At 40.3% G+C, this 22,939-nt stretch overlaps 1 protein-coding gene and 1 long non-coding RNA gene across 4 annotated transcripts in view; one reads left to right on the plus strand and one right to left on the minus strand.

The window, feature by feature from the left end:
* The window catches only part of ntm (neurotrimin), a 537,843-nt gene that overhangs the window by 359,196 nt on the left and 155,708 nt on the right, over nucleotides 1-22,939 (plus strand). The window lies entirely within an intron of this gene.
* LOC134637801 (uncharacterized) lies at nucleotides 16,744-18,493 on the minus strand. The gene is made up of 3 exons (XR_010095177.1): nucleotides 18,295-18,493; nucleotides 17,317-17,400; nucleotides 16,744-17,193 (listed from the first exon to the last, which is right to left on the minus strand). It is a non-coding gene; the product is annotated as an uncharacterized LOC134637801 (long non-coding RNA).

A 22,939-nucleotide genomic window follows, 5' to 3' on the forward strand; every position in this document is an offset into this window, starting at 1 on the left:
ATCTGGACGTAGCGTTTTCAGTGGGAGAAACATTTTGTCACTCATCCAAGTGACTTCTTCGGTTTCAGTTGACTGCAGGATTCCCCAATCTTATAAACAGTACATTTGCATAATGACTGAAACTAGCACCACTGAAGGAACAATGGGCTGGGAGGTCAGTTCCTTCATCATAATCATGCAAATTCTCATGACCATTGATCAACAACCACTGATCAATGGCCGTAAGTACCATTCACAGAGAGTTGGGGAATGGCTGCAATCACAGCATTTTAAGATGGCGAAAGATGTACCCTCAGGCCCCCTCCTTGATTCAGAGATGGTCTTTCCCTTTTCACGTAAATGGCCTCCTTGACTCCGCGCTCAGACCAGCATTCCTCCCTGTCCAGGATGAAAACTGAAAACGCTACGTCCAGGTGAACCGAATCAACTTTTGGAGATTTACTTACCTGGATGATTGAGCATGCATCAAGACAGAGTTTTTACCTTACAATATAAAGCACCTTGAGGCAATTGTTGTTGTGATTTGGTGCCATATAAATAAAAATAAATTAAACTAAATACGTTTTAATTTTGGTGTAATGAGTAGGTATAACATATAACAATGCTATAAAAAAGTGTCGGTGAAGGTTCTCAATTATCCAGGTCATCATAGCCTAAGGAGGTTGGAAAGAAAAGCGTCTGGACTTCTTTAAGTCTCCTTGAAGACGTTTCACCTCTCATCCGAGAAGCTTCTTCAGTTCTAAGAGCAATTGGTGGAAAGTCCCAGAGTAAATCACATAATAGGGTGTGGGCTACCTTTCACAGTGGGTTCACCCGAAACCTTAGCTGATTGTTACCCAGACCCGTTTTCAGACTTTGGCTGAAATCTGGGACTCTCCTCCAATTGCTCTTAAAACTGAAGAGGCTTCTCTGATGAGAGGTGAAACGCCTCAAGGAAACTTAAAGAAGTCCAGACGCTTGTTTTTTCAAGCTCCTTAGACTATAGAAAAAATATTTGCCGCCTTCCTCATTTCTTATATTTTTGCATATTTGTCACTATCAGATTAAGCCAAAAGATGGACCCAAGGAGCAGAAAAAATATAAAGGACAAGACTTGATTGTGGTGGATTTTCAGGACAAAATCTGAAATAGGAAGGAGACCAGAGTCAACTACACAAAATGACTGGAACTGAATGGAAAAAATACCTACAAAATTAATGTACACACTGTACCAAAAAAAAGCGGTAAGGTGAGGAGGGAGGTAAGTTGGAATACGTGATGGCAGTGAAAAGCGGGCTGTTTAGACAGTTCTTCTGAGAGTATGAACACAAATGCAGGAACAGGAAAAATCAGATGACTGAAAGAATCAAAAGGAAAAAAAACTCAGTTAGGAAAAGGAGCTTGGATGCAAAACAATACACTAGGGAGACCAAACATTGCATCAGAAGCTGAAGTAATGATCTGGTGAAGAACTGCCACATCGACTGCCTTATTAGTATGCTGCCTTAATGAGGAGGATCCAACACAGCTGACTGAACACCTCACCTGCAGTGGCTCCACCCCAAGTGTACCTACCAATAGAGAAAAGGAAAAAAACAAAAGGGCACACACCAAAAAAACCAAAAACAAACACAGAGCCAATTCCTGTCTCATGTTTCAGATTATCAAGAAAAAATTGATAACTTGAGTCATTACAAAATAAATTGTTTCATTGAGAAAAAAGCTAATCACACCTGTGAAAAAGCTGGTGTTTTCCAAAAAAAAAAGTACTGAATGAAGTACAAATAGCCTGAGAAAACAAGGCTATCACATTGCTCTCTTTCACACAGCGTGTAAGTGAGACAGACTTATCTGTAACGGAACAATTTCAGCTTTTTTTTAAATCTCAAGCCACAGAACATAAATATAAAGGGGAAACAAATTAGCTGTGGTTTTCTATAAATGATAAGAATACAGAGAAATTTTCTGCCAGGACTTTGCTGTTATTCCAAACACCATCTTATCAAACTCCTACTCTTTGAAGTTATGTAATCCTTTATTTCAGAGCTTTGTTATGTCCATACTAATGCAGTGATACAGCCTCGCATGATAGACATAGTAATTTTTTTTATTTAGCTGTCTTCACTGAGCATCCAGTTTTAAACATTGCAATATTGTCAGCATAGACTTCTAGCTACACACAAGTATATCTAGCTTTGTTCACAAAGCTAAAATTCCTAAATTTTCATTTTCATGAACTTAAATACTCCATACAGCACCTCAGCTTGGCGACTTAATCTGTGCAAAACGATCAACCAGAAAACAAAGTAAACCTTCAATTCCTCTTTCTTTTTAATGTTACATTCATATGAAATACACATGTGCCCCTGTTTGTTCAGAAACATCATAAAACTTTGCCTTGATTGTAATTTTATACTTAATGCTTAACCCATAAATCCACACTCAGATGTTTAGCTGCTAAACCAAGCCAATCTAATCAAGAAATGAACAAATTCATTTGTTGTATAGATTTAAACAGTCAGCTTCCAAGATTTTAAAAAGGAAAACCTGAAATGAAAAAAATTACAAAGTTGGATGATATACTTTATTCATCCTAAATGTTTGGGAATTCCTTTCCTACAACAGTTAAAAAATTAAGTTAAACCTAACAACTAAGTGTAATGGCTTGTGGCTTATACAATACAGTATGACACAACAAATATCTTAATGTTATGAAGATTAATTTGAAATTAAAAATATACTACAGTAAAATAAAATAGCTATAAATTTACTTCTTACGCACTGGTTTAGTAATTCGTTCTGAAAGCTATGATTGATTGTTTTATTAGGATCACGGATAAAGTTAGCTTTAGCTATTCTTTCTGGGGTTTATACATAAACATAAAATCAACATTCACAAAGACAAACCCTAAACAAGGTTTTGCCATACACATTTTATTGAAATTCATAGAAGAGAACATAAAAAACAAGCTATAACAGGATATTTGTATACAGTAAGTAGTTATCTCAATATTTTTTTTCTGTAATGTTATTTCCTTCCATCCATCCATCTATCCAGTCCAGATCTCTCTCCCCATCTACATCCTCCAGCTCATAAACCGGGACCCATCTGCTACCCTTTTGTACTATCTTTTTGTCTCTTTATCTTTTATGCCTCTCCTAACCTTTAAGGCTGGCATAAACCACACATCTACAGTACTGTGAATAACAATGAAAAAATAGAGTAGCCTACAGAGAGTTTTAAGAGCTCTTCTTAGCAAAGCAATGTGTTTTGAATAACAGTATATTCAGAGCATGATTCTGCTCACTAATGTTGCTGGAAAGGACAGTTTAAAAAAAACAGGTTAAAAAAAAAATCAACAACTTTGCTTTTGCGCTTAGCTCTCTCTTCACCACAATCTCACAGTAATCTCACTCCAACTGGATTCTGCTGACTCCATGGTAAACTGGAGTCAGCAGAATCCATGTCATAGACTTTCTTTTTGAGTTGTAGTCAGCTCAGACGGTGCTCAGACTGGTCTGCCTGGGTGGGCTTAGAATTCTAGTCTACTGCTCTATCAACCACAAGTTGGTGCTTTGGCCCTTTGGTTTGATCCCAATGCCCTTTGAAGCCATGCTCATGCATCGACTCATGTGCCTACTCGGCTTGGTTGGTACAATACCTGACAGGAACTTCCATTTTGTGAAGATGCAGCTGATTGGCTGGTAATTTGAAGTTGTTGTACCCTTGTGGGGATCTTTCATGATTGTTCTGCTGGCTTCTTAGCTTCTCCAAATCGAGTCATTGCTAATGGGAGACGGACACACCCTCAAAACATAGGTAGCTGCAGTTTTCTTTGAGACTGAAAGAAGCACAGCTTTGAGCCACAGTATCTGACAGTGGCCACAAGATGGCAGTAATATAAAGCATGGATGCATATTTTAATTGACAAGGAATGAGGTTTATGGCAGTGGTGCTGCTGAGATCCATTACTTGGGTATATTTTAATATATGTCTACTTTAGTGTGTGTATTTAGTTATTTATATAGATATTGTCTTTTGCATCATTCTAATCTTAAAAAATATTTCTTTCTATATTTGAATTCAACTAATACTAATGCAAACAAGAAAAAGAAATAATTCTTTGCTTATTTTACTTATTTGCTAATTATTTATAAAGCTTGCACTTATGCATGTTTGTACTCTACTTGTTCACAGGGTGGAACAAAATATACCGAAAGAGTTATTTAGAACAAGAAGAGGTGGAATCGGCATCTAGTTAACCTCTGGTTCAGTCTCACACCCACAGAAAGTGACTTGATACCTTCTGCTTTGATTTGGCTGTTGTTTGATGTAACCCCCTGACTTGCTTTCCTTCTCATTGTTGGGTCTTATCATTTCCCTTGTAAAATTGGCCAGCATGTGCTGCTGCTTTAATTTCAAGCTTATTAAACAGAGGGATGAAACTGAGGCTGAAATATTAAAGGGTAGAATTAGCATGTGGAGACAATCTTCTGTGAAATTATTGCAGATGGCAGCTGAAGTTACCTTTGAATGTTCACTGTGTCAAGCAGATTCACTGTTTACCTGTTTCCCCAGAGTCTTAATTAACCCATCACACACTTCTGAACCTCCTGCAATTACTGGAAAAATCAGACAAACTATCATTTCTTGTCATTAATTGTGAAAAATAATTTAATTTAGTCAAACATAGGACAACGTAAGCACTAAATCTGCCATATAATGTTTTTAAAATAAAGTTGTTTGTATAATTTACCAACAGAGATAAATCTATTCCCTAATCCAAGCTCACAGCTGGCTGTACTTGCCAATCCACTTGGAAAACTGCTTTCAGACGAGTACCACTGTAGCACATGGTGTCTACTTTCAGTCCTTAGGCATGAGCCTGAGGCCATGTTGTGCATTCATGTTTTTTTTTTTTCTTTTATGGTTTGCACTTGTTTGATGCTTTTATTAAAATTGAAGCTTGCTTTGTTCATGTGACTAGTGATGTATTGTGCACAATACTGCTTGCCAGATTTTTTATTTTTTTTTTGCTCTATTGTAGCTGAGATTAGGACTGGGTATCGTCACTGATTCCTAGAATCGATACGATTCCGATTCACAGGGTCCCTCAAAGAACTCAAAGCGCTTGATACAACTAATTCGTTCACCCAATCACATCCATTCACACAAGTTGTTAAGTGCTTATTATCTAACATTCATACACATTCACACTCCGATGGATGTATCGGAGAGCAACATGGGGTCAGTATCTTGTCCAAGGATATTTGGCATGCAGACTGGAGGAGCCTGGGATCGAACCACCAACCTTCTGGTTAGTCGCTGACCTGCCCCCACCACATCTCACTGATTGTGTTTACGTCTTTGTGGAGAATCCGTTTACCTGCTCTCATTTACTGTTTTAGCCGTTTGGTGGTTGTCGAAATTTTGTGAGGTTTAACCTGAGATTCGGGCGTTTCGGGCAAAATAAATTTATATTTAGAAATCGATTCAGGATTTTAATGAATTGATATCGTGTAATTCAAGCTACAGTCGATTTTAATTGGAAAATCGATAATCAAAACCCACCCCTAGCTGAGATGTTAGCTAATTTCTTCTTAACTCACCCTAACCCTGCCTCAAGCAAGAAAATCTGCAATATTTTTTATGTTAAACAAAACATGTCATAGCCTGGTTGTCTTTCTGAATAGAGAGATCTGCCTGTCTGTTCTTACACACTTGGTAATGAGTCATCTTGAGTTAAATTACTGATGATAATTTGATAGAATATATCATCACCCTTTTGCTAACTTGTGTTGTGAAAAAAAATGTCTATACCATCTGCAACTTGTGTTCTTATTTAGAAAGACTAACATGTCTTCTGAGTTTCAGATATAAGCTTAGGCTACGTCCACACGTACACGGGTATTTTTGAAAACACAGATTTTTCTATGCGTTTTCGCCTTTCGTCCACATGTAAACAGCGTTTTGGGTCACTGAAAATGGGGATTTTAAATTACTCCTGCCAGGGTGGAGATTTTCGAAAACTCAGTTTTTGCGTTTGGGTGTGGATGAGGAAAACAGAGATTTGCTCATGCAAACGTCAAAGGTGCGCGCCATTTTTGACGTCACGCTGTGTGCCACGTTATTGTTTACACGAGATGAATTTCTACAATGGGAGAGAGAGACAAAATACTGTTGCTGTTAATCGAACTGCAGTCTGCAGTTTTTACATTCAACACAGACGCTCTGACAACTCAAATCCCAACCTTGGTTTTGAATAAATTTCCTTTTTTTTAAAAAAAATAAATAATACATTTATGTATGCTGTATGTGTTTTCTTATTTTTTTTTCTTGCAGCTGCTCTATTCCCATGTTGTTGCAGTGTTTTAATGACTAACCTCGTATTGTGGATGAATTATCTTAGTTGTTCACCTGACTGAAGTTTGGTCCGTTTACAGCGTCCTGCCATGTGATTGCATTTGTCCCTAACCATCGGAAAACCTCGCATTAACTTTTATTGAGTGGAAAAAAGTTAGCGTTCATCCTCTAGCTTCACTGTGTTTATGTTATGCTAACATAGCTATGTTGCAAGAGATCATGTAGCACATCATTATATAACAGCTAGTTCAACTTCAGTAACCCTACAAACATCACTGCTGTTTATTTTTCTTGTTTTCATTTATGTTGGAAGTGATAGCAGATTTTTTCCGAACTCTCAGTCAGAACATGGTATGTCATGTTTAGGTGGAAACTAGTGAGGGAATTTCCTGCTAACTTCTAATGCCATTAAATGGAATCAATTCTGTTTTCATGAATGCCTGGATGTTAAACTTAATTGTTACACCTGGTAAAGCAGCAACACTGGTCATTTTATTAAAAACGAAAGAATTTAGAGAGTTTTTAACTCGCAGTGATGCCGCAGTGTTCGTTTGACTTTGGGAACTGCAGCAGGGTTTGGACCCGGATTACTCTGCGAGGCTCCTGACTACAGTAGTCGTAAAGCTCTGACAATCCATCAAGCAGTGTGGCTTCGTAGCTTACCAAAGTCATACTAAAACAATTTTTGACACATTTTTGAGTGCCATATACCACGTAAAATGGGTTCAAGGTCAGTAGCACAACGAGAATTCATACATAAGGCGCACTGTCGATTTTTGAGAAAATTTAAGGATTTTAAGTGCGCATTATAGTCCGAAAAATACGTTATAATTGCAAAACATTACTTCGGCTCATCATTTTTATTACCACTTACATTTCAACCTTTTGTTGCCCTCATGCCAACTTGGCATGTGTTGTTGCTATCATATTCAGAATGACCATGTTTTTTCTTAAAATTATATATTTTCTCAGTTTAAACACTTCTAATGTGACTAAAACATCTGCAAATGCATGCTCTTTTTATTTACATTTTACATTGCTATCTCAAATCCTAATTTTAAACATTAATCCATCAACCCAGATGATCTGTCAGGGTTAGGACTGTAGGTTTATTTTCGTTTTTAACTACATCTGAAGAATGACTGTTTTACTGAATGTGATATTAATCTTTTGAAATTCTTTACAGTATGCCTGAGGGGCAATGGGTAAACTGCTCCGTATTCATCCTCTGTGCCAGAGAAGATTGCTGAATGAAATTTGTGTGCAGTCATCAGACCTTGGTCTGACTATTATTCTGCATTCAAACTCATGCTATTGAGGGAGAACATAAAACTTGCTGTATTGAAAACTGAAGTTGCATTTAAGTGCTTTAAGGTGGTTGCATCGATTATAACTATAGATGCAAACTTAAAAAAGGGTTGAAACATACAACATCCAAATGTCTTGTGACAAAACATTCCCTTTCATTTATTTTCACATAGCTTTAAAGCCCTTAAATGACTTTCTCCTTTGATCTTTCCAAACTTGTATACAGTTGAAAAAAAAAATACACCAAAAAGTAGGGCAAATGCTGAAATGAAAATAGGTCATTACAAGGAAAAAACAAAAAATGAACAGCTTGCATACCGCAGGACTGCAGTTGTACCTATTTATTACAAATTACAAATGGCATTGCCATAGGCATACTCTTAATCTTCTTTTGTCACATAAAACACGTTGAAATTGTGCAAACGTTTTTCTGACCATAAATCTTTACTTTATAACTGATATGTACCCTTTTAAGTTGTGGTCTCTAGAGCTGCAGTATGTTTCTGTAAAACATGGCACTTCTACAGCTACTGGTTTTGTACTTGGCAACTGGGGTTTGGCCTTGCAACTTCTGATTGGTTGAAGTGACATGAACGTGGCATTGTTACTGTAATCCTATTGGCTCAAACAATTAAAAAGAGGTGTCAATCATGGAAATTGGCTAAAAGAAACCAAAGTTACAGATTTTAAAGAGGTGCAGTCTTACACGCCTCTCTGCAGCTTCCCTCCTCCTGTTACACCCCCCCCCCCCCCCCCCCCCCAAAACCCCATCTCCATAGAGACTGTGTCAGCTTCCAAGCAGACAAAAAACAAACAAAAAAACGGCAATAAACAACTTAAACATAAAATATCACAAAGAAAGAACAATACAGTATCCACATCTGAACCAAAGAGTAAAACAGTGAAATGTGGATTATTAAATAATAGGTCTCTCTCCAAGTCTCTGTTAGTACATGAATTAATAATTGATCAACAAATCGATTTACTTTGCCTTACAGAAACCTGGTTGCAGCAGGATGATTATGTTAGTTTAAATGAATCAACACCCCTGAGTCATTCTAACTATCAGAAACCTCGAAGCACAGGCAGAGGGGGTGGTGTGGCAGCAATTTTTCACACCAGCCTATTAATCAACAAAAGACCAAGACAGACTTTTAATTCATTTGAAAGCCTGATGCTTAGCCTTGTCCACCCCAGCTGTAAAACTCAGAAACTAGTCTTATTCGTTATCATTTATCGTCCACCTGGGCCTTACACAGAGTTTCTGTCTGATTTCTCAGACTTTTTATCTGATTTAGTGCTCAGCTCAGATAAAATAATTATTGTAGATGATTTTAACATTCATGTAGATGCTAAAAATGACAGCCTCAACATGGCATTTGATCTGTTATTAGACTCTTCTCTCAAAATGTAAAAGAACCCACCCACCACTTAAATCACACTCTAGATCTTCTTTTAACATATGGCATGGAAACTGAACATTTAACAGTGCTTCCTTAAAACCCTCTCCTGTCTGATCATTTCCTGATAACACTTACATTTACAATAATTGATTACACAGCAGTGAGGAGTAGACTGTATCACAGTAGATGTCTTTCTAAAAGCGCTCGAAACTAAGTTTAAGAATATAATCCACCCACTGTTATCATCTTTAATGCCCTGTACCAACACAGAGCAGAGCAGCTACGCTACTCAAACAGAGGTCGATTATCTTGTTAATAATTTTACCTCCTCACTACGTACGACTCTGGATACTGTAGCTCCTGTGAAAACTAAGGCCTCAAATCAGAAGTACTTGACTCCGTGGTATAATTCTCAAACACGTAGCCTAAAACAGACAAATCGTAACCTGGAGACGAAATGCATGTCACAAATTTAGAAGATCATCATTTAGCCTGGAGAAATAGTTTGTTGCTTTATAAGAAAGCCCTCCGTAAAGATAGAACATCTTACTATTCATCACTTATTGAAGAAAATAAGAACAAGCCTAGGTTTCTCTTCAGCACTTTAGCCAGGCTGACAAAAAGTCAGAGCACTGTTGAGCCAACCATCCCTTTAACGTTAACTAGTAATGACTTCATGAACTTCTTCACAAATAAAATTTTAATCATTAGAGAAAAAATTACCAATTAAAGCTGCAAGCAGCGTTATGAGGGCCCTCGCACCCTGGCGCCTCGAGCCACGCCCAACACCTAAAACCAGCACGTCCGATCTGATGTCACATTGATGGAATTCATGCATTAAACCACCAGCTAACATTTCATCTCATTCAATCATGATTATAGTCGTCCCACTAGGTGGTGCTCTAACCATTACTGACAAATGGCATAACAAACATTTCCGAGCTCGAGTCTCATCATGCCTGTGAAGTTTCGGAGAGATTGGACATTATGTTTTTGAGTGACTGCAGATTACTGCTTCTTGGCGAGTGATTGAAACTCCACGTGCCGCCATGACCACCCCGTTTCCTTAAATGTAAAAAGCTTCGCAATTTAACATCACAACGGTTGTTAGATTCCCCACACTGGAGATCGCATCAATCTGATGAAATCCCTTGGAGGAGTTCGCCAAAGAACGGTGCCTGAAAAGAGGGGAAAATGTTGCCAAAATTACACATTAATTTTAAAATGGCTGACTTCCTGTTGGATTTGGGATATTGCTCCAAGAGACTTTTTTGTACATCTTGATATCTCCTATAAGCTTGCCAGGTTTCAGACTCATACATGAAACACAGAGCCGTGGCTGTTGTTTTGAAATTTTGTAGGGGGCGCTGTAGAGCCATTTTGCGCTATTCAATGAAAATGATCACATAACCAGAAAGCTTTCATGACATTGGAGGTGTGCGCAAAATTTCAAGACTTTTTAAACTTTCCAAGCCCCTCAAAAGCCACTTCATTGTTCATGGTGAACCGCGTAGCCACCAGGGTGCGCCGTTCAGTTTAAAATCACAATTTTCTCACTGAAGCATCATGTGAGACTGATGGTGACATTCACCGCTTTTGAGGTGGGCACGATGTACCTGTGAAAATCAGTACAACAAAATGAAAGACATGACATTTCCTGTTGCCACTAGGTGGCGCTCTGCGTATTCCTGACAATGGGCACAGCAATCTGTTCAGGACCGGTCTGACATCACGCCTGTAAAGTCTGGTACTGATCAGATTGGATTTCATTGAGTTATACTAATTTGTTTCTTCATGGCGAGACATCAATGTTCGCCATGCTGCTGGGGTCACACCCTTTTGCGAAAACTCACAGTTTTCACTGTAACCCAAGACCAACTTTTCTGGAGAAATTTGAGGCTGCAGATGTCACCCATAACAATACTGTACCCCAAAGTGTAAAACATGACATTTCCTGATGCCACTAGGTGGCGCTCTCCCTGATGTGAAATATGGCAGTTGAAAATTGTTCAGGGGTGGAGCCTTATCATATGTGTGCTCTTTGGTCCAGGTCGGACCATGTATGACAGAATGAGAGGCAATAATATTTTCATGGCGAGTCATCGAAATTCGCCATGGCGCCACGGCCTCACCGTATTATGAAAACTCAAAAGCTCCGCAATTTAACATGGCCCCCGTGTGTAGTTGACACTGACCAAAGATGAAGCTTATACGACCAAATTCCAAGGAGGAGTTCGAAAAAGTTCGAGGCATGGAAATGGCAAAATTAGAGCCAAAATTTCACATTCACCTCTAAATGGCGGACTTCCTGTTGGGTTTGCGTCAATGGGCCCACTGACTTTTTTGTTCGTCTTGGCATGATACACATGTGTGTAAAATTTCATACATGTAGCTCAAACGATGTGTTCGCAGGGCTGCATTTAACAAGGCATAGGTGGCGCTACAGAGCCATTTCCTAGTGCTCATACGTAAAACCATTAAAATACAAAATTTTTCACCAGACCTGGCATGTGTGCAAAATTTCATGAGTTTTCGAGCATGTTAAAGCCCTCAAAAAGGCCCTTGTTTTGCCTGAATAATAATAATAATAATAATAATAATAATAATAATAATAAGAAACAGAGCAGATACAATAGGGCCTTCTCACTCTCGGTGCTCGGGACCTAATTAAAGCTGCAAGCAGCGATATGAGGGCCCTCGCACCCCAGCACGTCGAGCCAAGCCAAACACCTAAAACCAGCGCTTCCGATCTGATGTCACATTGATGGAATTCATGCATTTAACCACCAGCTAAAATTTCATCTCATTCAACCAATATTATAGTCATCCCACTAGGTGGCGCTCTAACCATTACTGACAAATGGTATAACAAACATCTCCGAGCTCGAGTCTCATCACGCTTGCAACCTTTGGGAGAGATTGGACATTGTGTGTTTGAGTGACAGCAGATTACTGCTTTTTGGCGAGTGATTGAAACTCCACGTGCCGCCATGACCACCCCGTTTCCCTGAACGTAAAAAGCTTCGCAATTTAACATCACAAAGGTCTTTGGATTCCACGCTCTGGAGATCACGTAAATCTGATGAAATCCCTTGGAGGAGTTCGTCAAAGAAAGGTGCCTGAAAAGAAGGGGAAATGTCGCCAAAATTACACATTAATTTTAAAATGGCTGACTTCCTGTTGGATTTGGGATATTGCTCCAAGAGACTTTTTTTGTACATCTTGATAGCTCCTATAAGCTTGCCAGGTTTCACACTCATACATTAAACACAGAGCAGGGGCTGTTGTTTTGAAATGTTGTAGGGGGCGCTGTGGAGCCATTTTGCTCTATTCAATGAAAATGGTAAAATAACAAGAAAGTGCTCATCACATTGGAGGTGTGCGCCAAATTTCACGACATTTTAAACTTTCCAAGCCCCTCAAAAGCCATTTCATCTTTCATGGTGAACCATGTTGCCACCAGGGTGCGCCGTTCAGTTTAAAGTCACAATTTTCTCACTGAAGCATCATGAGGGACTGATGGTGATATTCACCGCTTTTGAAGTGGCCACGATGAACCTGTGAAAATCAGTGCAACAAAATATAAGACATGACATTTCCTGTTCCCACTAGGTGGCGCTCTACGTATTCCTGACAATGGGCACATCAATCTGTTCAGGGCCGGTCTGACATCATGGCTGTAAAGTCTGGTACTGATCAGAGTGGATTTCATTGAGTTATACTAATTTGTTTCTTCATGGCGAGACATCAATGTTCGCCATGCTGCTGGGGTCACACCCTTTTGTGAAAAGTCAGAGTTTTTACTATAACCCAAGACCAACTGCTTAAGGCTTTCCTAGAGAAATTTGAGGCTGCAGATGTTAGCCATAACAATACTGTACCCCAAAGTGTAAAACATGACATTTCCTGTTCCCACTAGGTGGCGCTGTCCCTGGTGTCAAATATGGCAGTTGAAATATGTTCAGGGGTGGAGCCTTATCATATCTGTGCTCTTTGGTCCAGGTCGGACCATGTATGAGGGAATGACAGACCAAAAGATTTTCATGGCGAGTCATCGAAATTCGCCGTGGCGCCACGGCCTCACAGTATCGCGAAAACTCAAAAGCTCCACAATTTAACATGGCCCAGGTGTGTAGTTGAAACTGACCAAATATGAAGCTTATACGACCAAATCCCAAGGAGGAGTTCAAAAAAGTTCGAGGCATGGAAATGGCAAAATTAGACCCAAAATGTCACCTTCACTTCCAAATTGCGGACTTCCTGTTGGGTTTAGGACATGGCCATAATAGACTTTTTTGTGCGTCTCTTAACATTAGATACGTGTGCCAAATTTCATACATGTAGGTCATACCCATCTCGGGGGCTCGTGTTTTTCATTTTTCTAGGTGGTGCTACTGAGCCAATTTTCCCTGGACATGTCTACGGACATTAAAATACGTAAATTTTCACCAGACCTGACGCGTGTGCAAAATTTCATGAGTTTTTGAGCATGTTTAGGCCCTCAAAAGGCCGATTCATTTGCCGTAATAATAATAATAATAATAATAATAAACGGAGCAGATACAATAGGGCCTTCGCACTCTCAGTGCTCGGGCCCTAATAATAATAATAATAATAATAATAATAAACGGAGCAGATACAATAGGGCCTTCGCACTCTCAGTGCTCGGGCCCTAATAATCATCTCTCAAATGTAATATTATCTTCAGCTACTTTGAGTACCATTGATATTCATTTAGACTCTTTTTCTCCAATTGATCTTTCTGAGTTAACTTCAATAATTACTTCCTCCAAACCATCAACGTGTCTTTTAGACCGCATTCCTACAAAACTGCTCAAAGAACTCCTGCCATTAATTAATGCTTCAATCTTAAATCTGATCAATCTATCTCTAATAATCGGCTATGTACCACAGGCCTTCAAGCTGGCTGTAGTTAAACCTTTACTTAAAAAGCCATCCCTAGACCCGGCTGTCTTAGCTAATTATAGGCCAGTCTCCAACCTTCCTTTCATTTCAAAAATCCTTGAAAGAGTAGTTGTCAAACAGCTAACAGATCATCTGCAGAGGAATGGCTTATTTGAAGAGTTTCAGTCAGGTTTCAGAGCTCATCACAGCACAGAAACAGCTTTAGTGAAGGTTACAAATGATCTTCTTATGGCCTCTGACAGTGGACTCATCTTTGTGCTTGTCCTGCTAGACCTCAGTGCAGCGTTCAATACTCTTGACCATAATATTCTATTAGCGCGATTAGAGCACGCTGTAGGTATTACAGGTAGTGCACTGCAGTGGTTTGAATCATATCTATCTAATAGACTCCAATTTGTGCATGTAAATGGAGAGTCCTCTTCAGACACTAAGGTCAACTATGGTGCTCCACAGGGTTCAGTGCTAGGACCAATTCTGTTTACATTATACATGCTTCCCTTAGGCAGTATCATCAGAAGACATAGTGTACATTTTCACTACTATGCAGATGACACCCAACTCTATCTGTCCATGAAGCCAGATAACACACACCAGTTAGTTAAACTGCAGGAATGTCTTAAAGTAAATAAAAACCTGGATGGCCGCTAACTTTCCGCTTCTTAATTCAGATAAAACTGAGGTTATTGTATTCTGTCCTGAAGAATCTTAGAAATATGGTATCTAACCAGATTCTTACTCTGGATGGCATTACCTTGGCCTCCAGTAACACTGTGAGCAACCTTGGAGTCATTTTTGACCAGGATATGTCCTTCAATGCACATATTAAACAAATATGTAAGACTGCTTTCTTCCATTTGTGCAACATCTCTAAAATTAGAAATATCCTGTCTCAGAGTGATGCTGAAAAACTAGTTCATGCATTTATTATTTCTAGGCTGGACTACTGTAATTCATTATTATCAGGAAGTCCTAAAAACTCCCCAAAAAGCCTTCAGTTAATCCAAAATGCTGCAGCAAGAGTACTGACAGGGACTAGAAAGAGAGAACATATTTCTCCTGTATTGGCTTCCCTTCATTGGCTCCCTGTTAAATCCAGAATTGCATTCAAAATCCTGCTCCTCACATACAAGGGCTGTGTCCGAATTCAGGGGAAGGATGCTCATAAGGACACTACCTACCTACGTCACAAGGTAGTGTCCTTAGACAGACGGGTAGTCAGGAAGTGAGCGGCTGTGGACAGCCCCCTTTTTTTCTCCATAGAAACTTTATTGAACAAACAATGAGTATTCAAACATAACAGATGGGCTGTGGACAGCCGCCTAGCCTTCAACTCCGCCCTTACTTGCGTGTTTTTCCGGTCGCTAGCGCCACAGCGCGAAAACTTTAAAATGGACCCAGAAATGTCGCTCCGTTGTTTGGGCAATTTTAATTCTCGAGGAGCTAGAAAAATCTTATCGTCGTTGGCCGCACGTTTTGTACCTTAGGCTCATCAGAGACAATCATATCCAGGTAAAATAATTTCCTTTAATCTACACGCATTTAGGAATTACTGAGATATTTACACGGATAATTGAAATATTGCCGGCGTTGTGCCAAAAAAGTGTTCGCCTGCCAAAACTGATTTCCAATGTTTCTGTGTGTAATATGTGTAATATCTTTATGTATGTTGGTAAATAGACTTCGGTGAACATGGTTTACAAAGGGGTTTTATATATACAATAATTACCTGTTGTTCAAGTATCTTTATAACTCTGGTTATAATCTGGGTACAATTAATTGTATATTGATATATTTGTTGCGCTGTCTGCTGTCCTCTTGGCCAGATTACTCTTAAAAAATAAATTTCTAATGTCAACAAGATTGTTTGTGAACTGGATAAAGGATATATAAAAGTCACTGCCAAAAACTGATTGCAGCTTCTACCTTGTTACAGGAATGTTGCTGGTGACTCAAAGTGACTTGATATCATTGATGAGGGAAACATTTGACATATGTTTCACGTATTATAGACCAACAAGTTATTCATAGCAGGTTAAATACGAGCAATCAGTTTAGGGCAAAAACCGGAAATCAGTTTTTGGCAGACGATCATTTTTTGGCACAACATCGGTCATTCTCACACATGTACTGTATCATATAAAATATATAAACTAAATATCTTTGAAACGTATAGAATCTAATCTTTTGTTTGTTTGTTTTACATAGCACTTTATCAAACTGTTGTCTGCTACAGAGTTACAAGTATTATACTAATAATATAGCATCCACCATCTCCTGCTTGCATATTTCTGAAAACATCTTAGTGCTGTGGCAGCCGTTGATTGAGCCAGCCCTGCAAACCCTGTGGATGGACGATGCAGTGGACAGTGGGAGGAAGCATCCTAAAGCTCTTTGCAGACCACCCTGTGTGATTCTCCACTCCCCGACCAGAAAAGACAAACCTCAGTTGCAGCACCCCATCCACGTCTGATCTTGCTCCGGCAGATTCAGCAACACTGCCAGACTTCCTGTAATCTATTACAGTTGTTCAAGAAACGGTCCAGGAACAGGTCACTCAGGTTAATCCTGTGTGAACAACTGAAAATATTGTTTTTCCATCTTTGCATACTGTGTATTTGAAATATTCTTGTTTAATTGTTATTGTTTTTTACTTTATTGCTATCAAATAAATATCCAAGTAAAATTGTTCAAAGTTAGCGTTATGTTCATACATGTTACAAATGCCTGTAAATCAAATTGAGTTCAGTGACAATTACTGTTTGTTCGAATCAATTTATTAATAACATAAAACCTTTAAACTAATGCAACACATGTAACAATGTAACAAATATATTCAAATAAATAAATTTCTCAATATATAACTCATTTTGGAACACATCTTTCTAGAAGTGAAAACAGTCTGTCCATCCTCTCCCTGCTCTCCTCTGCCTCTCTTTGCTGCCTCATGTCCTCTCTGATGAGGTCTAGCAGCTCATCATCTCTTTCCCTCTTTCTCCCTGTCGTAGGTGGCTGAGCCGCTTCGTCATCACTGTCGTTTTGGTCACCCACTGTTGTGCTTGGCCCTGGAGTGTCCTCAGGGAGAGAGGACATTTGGACAAGAGGCTTAATGGAAGGCCTCTGTCCTATCACCTCATCCATGAGGGCAAACCAGGGCCAAGTAGCAGCAGTGGGCTTCCCACTGACCCACTCTCCTGAGCCTGGATACTTGCAATCCTAAAGGCAGAGGAAATCAAAAATGACAGCAGGCAAACAAAAACACCACAACAACTCTTAGTAATTGCACATTTATTAACTTGTGTTCTTAAGAATTATCTTCTTGATAACACACATACGTACTTTGTATTCTTTAAAGTTATCTCATGTCTTCTGGCCTGCAAGGGGGTGACTTTCCCCTGCAGGCCCATCTTCTCCAGAATTGTCCTGATCACACACAACAAATAAGAGAAGAAAGGAAACCATGGCAACTATGTTAATCCCTAAACCCAAAATTTTTCACAGCAGAACACCAGAGGAACACCGTGTGGACATCACAGGTTCTGTACAGCAGCGGTCCGTGAGTCGTTTGGTACCGGGCCACGAGAGTTGAGGCTCCGCTGTGAAATTTATGGTTTTCAGGGGTTTTATCATTAACTCTGTTTCCCTGGGTCTTTCCCTTGTTGTAGTTTCGTGTCTTATTTTGAAAGAAATATTTACACATTACCATAGCGACCAGAGAGCATTAAGCGGCAGAGAGGAGGATGTTACTCTCAATATTGGCGCATTTTCAGGAGGACGCTGCTAATAAAGTTACACAATTACACAGCACATTCACGTTTATTATTATATTTACAAAATACCACAGTTTTTGTCTTGGTCGGATCATTTTATGTGGTTGTATGTATGCGCGATACCTTAAAGGCCGCTCCGTGTCTGACATAAACCGGTCTGTGGCGTAAAAAAGGTTTGGGACCGCTGCTGTAGCATGAGGGTTAATAGGACCGTACTCATATGAATATGATGTGTAAACTGATTTATTCTTGTACCTCCACGCCGTAGCGGCTCAATTCTTCACCCAGTGAAGAGGTGATCGTTTTCTCCTCGTTTTAATAAATTAAGTCGTTTGGTCTTTGTTCCACACAACATATCACCAATTCGAAAAAAATCTAAATTAGCTGTATGTAAGCAGCGATACATGAAAAATCGCGGGACCCCCCATACAAACTGGTTTACGGTTATTTTAAAGAAAAGAAACATGTCTATGCAGATGCCCAAAGCTTAACAAAACGACCACTATAACAATTTAACTTTTGTACAACCAGATTTTCATATGCTTACATTTGAAAGTGTTTTCCTCTCCCGCTTCGACCACCATCGTTATCAGAAACAAATCTCCTCTATGACCCGCAATGAATCCTGGGATATAGTAGGACATGAAGGATACATCGGACCATCCTTAGAATTCAGGGCAAAGTAGGACACATTTGTCGCCACATTTTGAGGACTCTTTGAATTCGGACAGCCTTCGTCTCGTCGCCGTGACGTCATTGCCTCCAAATATGGCATTTTAAGCATCCTTCCCCTGAATTCGGACACAGCCATTGTCTTAAATAATCAGGCCCCATCTTATCTTAATGGCCGTGTAATAAAATCTCACCCTATTAGAGGACTTCGCTCTCGCACTGCAGGCTTACTTATTGTTCCTAGAGTATTTAAAAGTAGAATGGGAGGGAGAGCCTTCAGTTTTCAGGGCCCTCTTCTGTGGAACCAGCTTCCAGTTTGGATTCGGGAGACAGACACTATCTCTACTTTTAAGATTAGGCTTAAAACTTTCCTTTTTGCTAAAGCATATAGTTAGGGCTGGATCAGGTGACCCTGAATCCTCCATTAGTTATGCTGCAATAGGCATAGGCTGCCGGGGGATTCCCATGATGCATTGAGTTTTTCCTTTCCAGTCACCGTTCTCACTCACTATGTGTTAATAGACCTCTCTGCTTTGAATCGTACCTGCTATTAATCTTTGGCTCTCTTCCACAGCATGTCTTTATCCTGTTTTCCTTCTCTCACCCCAACCGGTCGCAGCAGATGGCCGCCCCTCCCTGAGCCTGATTCAGGTTTCTTCCTGTTAAAAGGGAGTTTTTCCTTTCCACTGTCGCCAAAGTGCTTGCTCATGGGGAGTCATATGATTGTTGGGTTTTTCTCTGTATCTATTATTGTACGATCTACTGTACAATATAAAGCACCTTAAGGTGAGTGTTGTTGTGATTTTGGCGATAAATAAAATTGAATTGAATTGAATTAAAGGGCCAGAGGCCAATTAAACGCTCCATGCGCACAGCAGAAAAGGCCCATTGCCATGTGAATGTGTGGTTAACTCTTCAAAAATATTAAAAAACAAGCATTTTTCGGCTTGTTAATAAAATTAAATAATTTCTGCTCTTTAATAACTAAAAAATTCAACTGACATGGTGTCCAATATGTGCCAAAATTGGACATTTTTGTACAATGTCTGGGTATTTATGCATTGACAGTGCTGTAATTTTTCCCTGTTTCGCTATAGAAACATAAATCTTTGCACAAATGATGTTTATATGTTGGTTACTGAATTTCTGGAATAAAATGTGAACTGAAGCATAAAGGTTTATATGCTAAAAAACTAATAAATAAATTAGTAAGGAAAAAATCTCCTCCGTGAATCGCTACCTTATCGTGGTGAAGGGGTTTGTGTGTCCCAGGGATCCCTGGGGCTATGTTGTCCAGGGGCTTTTGCCCCCTGGTAGGGTCTCCCATGGCAAATTGGTCCTGGGTGAGGGACCAGACAAAAAGCGATTCAGAAGACCCTTATAAGGAAAACATCAAGGGAACAGTTTACCCTGCCTGGGATAGGGTTACCGGGGTGAGCGTCTGGTGACCGGGTCTTAGTCCATGGGACCCGGCCGGGCACAGCCCGAAAAGGGGACATGGGCCCATCCTCCCACAGGCCCACCACCCGCAGGAGGTGCCGTAGGGGTCGGGTGCATTGTGTGCCGGGCGGTGGCCAGGAGCGGAGGCCCTGGCGGACTGATCCCTGGCTACCAAGACTGGCAATTAGGACATGGAATGTCACCTCTCTGTTGGGAAAGGAGCCTGAGTTAGTGCATGAGGTTGAGAAGTACCGGCTAGATATAGTCGGGCTCAACTCTACGCATGGCTTGGGCTCTGGAACCAGTCTCCTGGAGAGGGGCTGGACTCTGTCTCAGTCTGGTAAGAGGCAGCGGGCTGGGGTGGGTATTCTAATATCCCCTCGGCTTGCTGCCATTACGCTGGATGAGAGGGTGATTTGGAGGAACGGCCTCCCTGATCTGAACCCAAGCGGTGTTTTGTTATTGCACTTCTGTGCAAATCACAGTTTGGCCATAACAAACACCTTGTTCGAACATAAGAGTGTCCATAAGTGCATGTGGCACCAGGACGCTCTAGGCCGCAGGTCGATGATCGATTTTGTAATCGTATCACCAGACCTGCGACCATATGTTCTGGACACTCGGATAAAGAGAGGGGCTGAGCTGTCAACTGATCACCATCTGGTGGTGAGTTGGATCAGGTGGCGGGGGAGGACGCTGGACAGACCTGGTGCACCTAAACGCGTAGTGAGGGTGTGCTGGGAACGCCTAGCAGAGCCCCCAGTCCGTGAGACCTTCAACGCACACCTCCGGCAGAGCTTCAACAGCATTCCAAGGGAGACTGGGGACATTGAGTCCGAATGGACCATGTTCAGCATCTCCATTGCTGAAGCTGCTGCATTGAGCTGCGGCCGCAAGGTGGTTGGTGCCTCTCGTGGTGGTAACCCCGGAACCAAATGGTGGACACCAGAGGTGAAGGGAGCCACCGGATAATACAAGAATTTAGCTGATGCAACGTGGAAATCTAACCCTTTGCTAGCCAACCTGCATAAACTATATTATTATTTGTCTTCTCATTGAGAACAGGTTGCTTGATGAGACTGAGATCTGGGAATTTTGGTGGCTGAATTGACAGTATGTGATCTTTATCATGTTCTTCAAGCATTTCTTGGGCATTTTTTGTGGTGTGGCTAAGATCTGCACTTCATGGTGGAAGCAGTTGCTTCCATCATGAAGTGCAGATGCCAGTGATTGTGCTTGGTCTACATCAATGTTTAGCCATGTGTACATGTCAAAAGTTTTTTACGTATAAATTCCAGTATCTATGGTAACCCAGAGGATATATTTGTATTTTAGTAGGATGATTTGTATTACCTACTTTACCTGTGAGTGGTTTAATGATGCTACTATTCTTTTCTTTAGGTTAACAGTATCATGATCAGGGAAAAGTGCACTGATTATTCTCCGTGCGCCTGTGTAGCATGCTGGCTAGACCCAAACGTGGCAAAAGCTAGCGATGGGTTGGAGGAGGCACGCAGTTACTTTAGAAACATCCGGTGCACAGATTGCAGCTTCGGAACCAGTGTTACAAGGAATCTGCGGGTGGAACCGGGATGAGAGAATGAACAAAGTGAAGCAACACTTACGGCCCTTGAGGCAAGCAGAGGCTGACGCAGGCAAGGGTTTTGGTGCTCTTTACATGAGAGAAACGATGTCTGAGAGGACAACAGGTGGATGGGTCTCCCTTTTCAACCCAGCCCCGTGGTCATCAATTATATTAGAAAGCTGCCAAGATAGACAGCATGGTGGCATGGTGGCACTCTTGCTTCACAGCAGGAAGGCCCTGAGTTGGACTCCACCAATGTGGCAGGGGCCTTCCTATGTGGCATGCATGTTGTCCCTCTGTTTGCTTTGGTCCACAGACAATTTGTGGGTTTATGGTAATTGATGATTCTAAATTGCCCATTGCTGTGAATAGTTGTCTGTCTGTCTTAGCCCTGTGACAGACTGGGCCATATAAACACTTCCAAACAACAGTGTTTAAGCTAGGTGTTAGATACCAGTGCAATTATAAGAAGCTGAGACCAGCATATATTTTTGATATATCAAAGTGGGATCAAAAACAACCCTTCTTAGTTTGACTTCAAAATAAAAACAGTTGGCACTTATACTGTAGCTGTACATTTCATTACCTCATGTAAGCAAGAGTAAATCCTTAAAATTGAGCAGTGCCTACATCATACTTTCTAGGAATTCACAAGTTGTGCCTTATACACAAACAAACATTCCAACTCTTTGCAACTCTACATAGCCTATAGGTCAGTGCTTAACTACGTGTTTTTTTTGGCACTTCTATGGAATTCAGCTGCACTCTACATGCACAGGGGAACAATAGTAGATATAATATTGATGGTTCAGAGATAAATACATGGTTGGAAGTGCTAGGTCAAAAACGGAAATGTTAACAGACAGTGCAGTTAAGACACACAGCCTCAAAACTCTGTTATAGGAGCATGGAAGAGACATAGTGTTGCATGTCAATAAGGGCATCAGTAATGCAATATTTTAAGCACAGATTGTAAAATGTTTGGCTGTCTCTTTCTACAAGTCTACCTCTACCTCACTTTATCTTATTTTACAGCTGCTGTCAGCTGTCTTGATGTAGGTACGCAACCACCTCGTGAAAAAAATAAAGCAGGCACTTCTTATAATGAGACAGAATAGAAAGCATCAACCAAGCTCACTTTGGCACCCAAACTTCAAGCTTTATTTTATCCACTATAGACACAGTAGTGCACCTGACATCCAGCTAAATCAGTTTATGTCTGTATTTCATGCCTTTAAATTTTTATGAGTCTCACTGAGACTGTTAGATGGCAACAACAAGTTAGTTTGTAAAGTTGAACATACTAAATATTTGTGTGGAACTTAGTACTGTGCCCATTATTGACGATCTTATCTATCATGGTTTACTCTTAACCCCCCCCATCTCAAAGCTAAAGGAGGCCAACTGAAACATCTGTTCAAGAAAACAGGACTTACCATACATAAAGAAATATATAATGATCAGATTTTTTTTTTTTATAAGGACTGCATTGTTT

The sequence above is a fragment of the Pelmatolapia mariae genome, linkage group LG10_11 (assembly GCF_036321145.2).
Source record: "Pelmatolapia mariae isolate MD_Pm_ZW linkage group LG10_11, Pm_UMD_F_2, whole genome shotgun sequence".
Classification (NCBI taxonomy): Eukaryota; Metazoa; Chordata; class Actinopteri; order Cichliformes; family Cichlidae; genus Pelmatolapia; species Pelmatolapia mariae.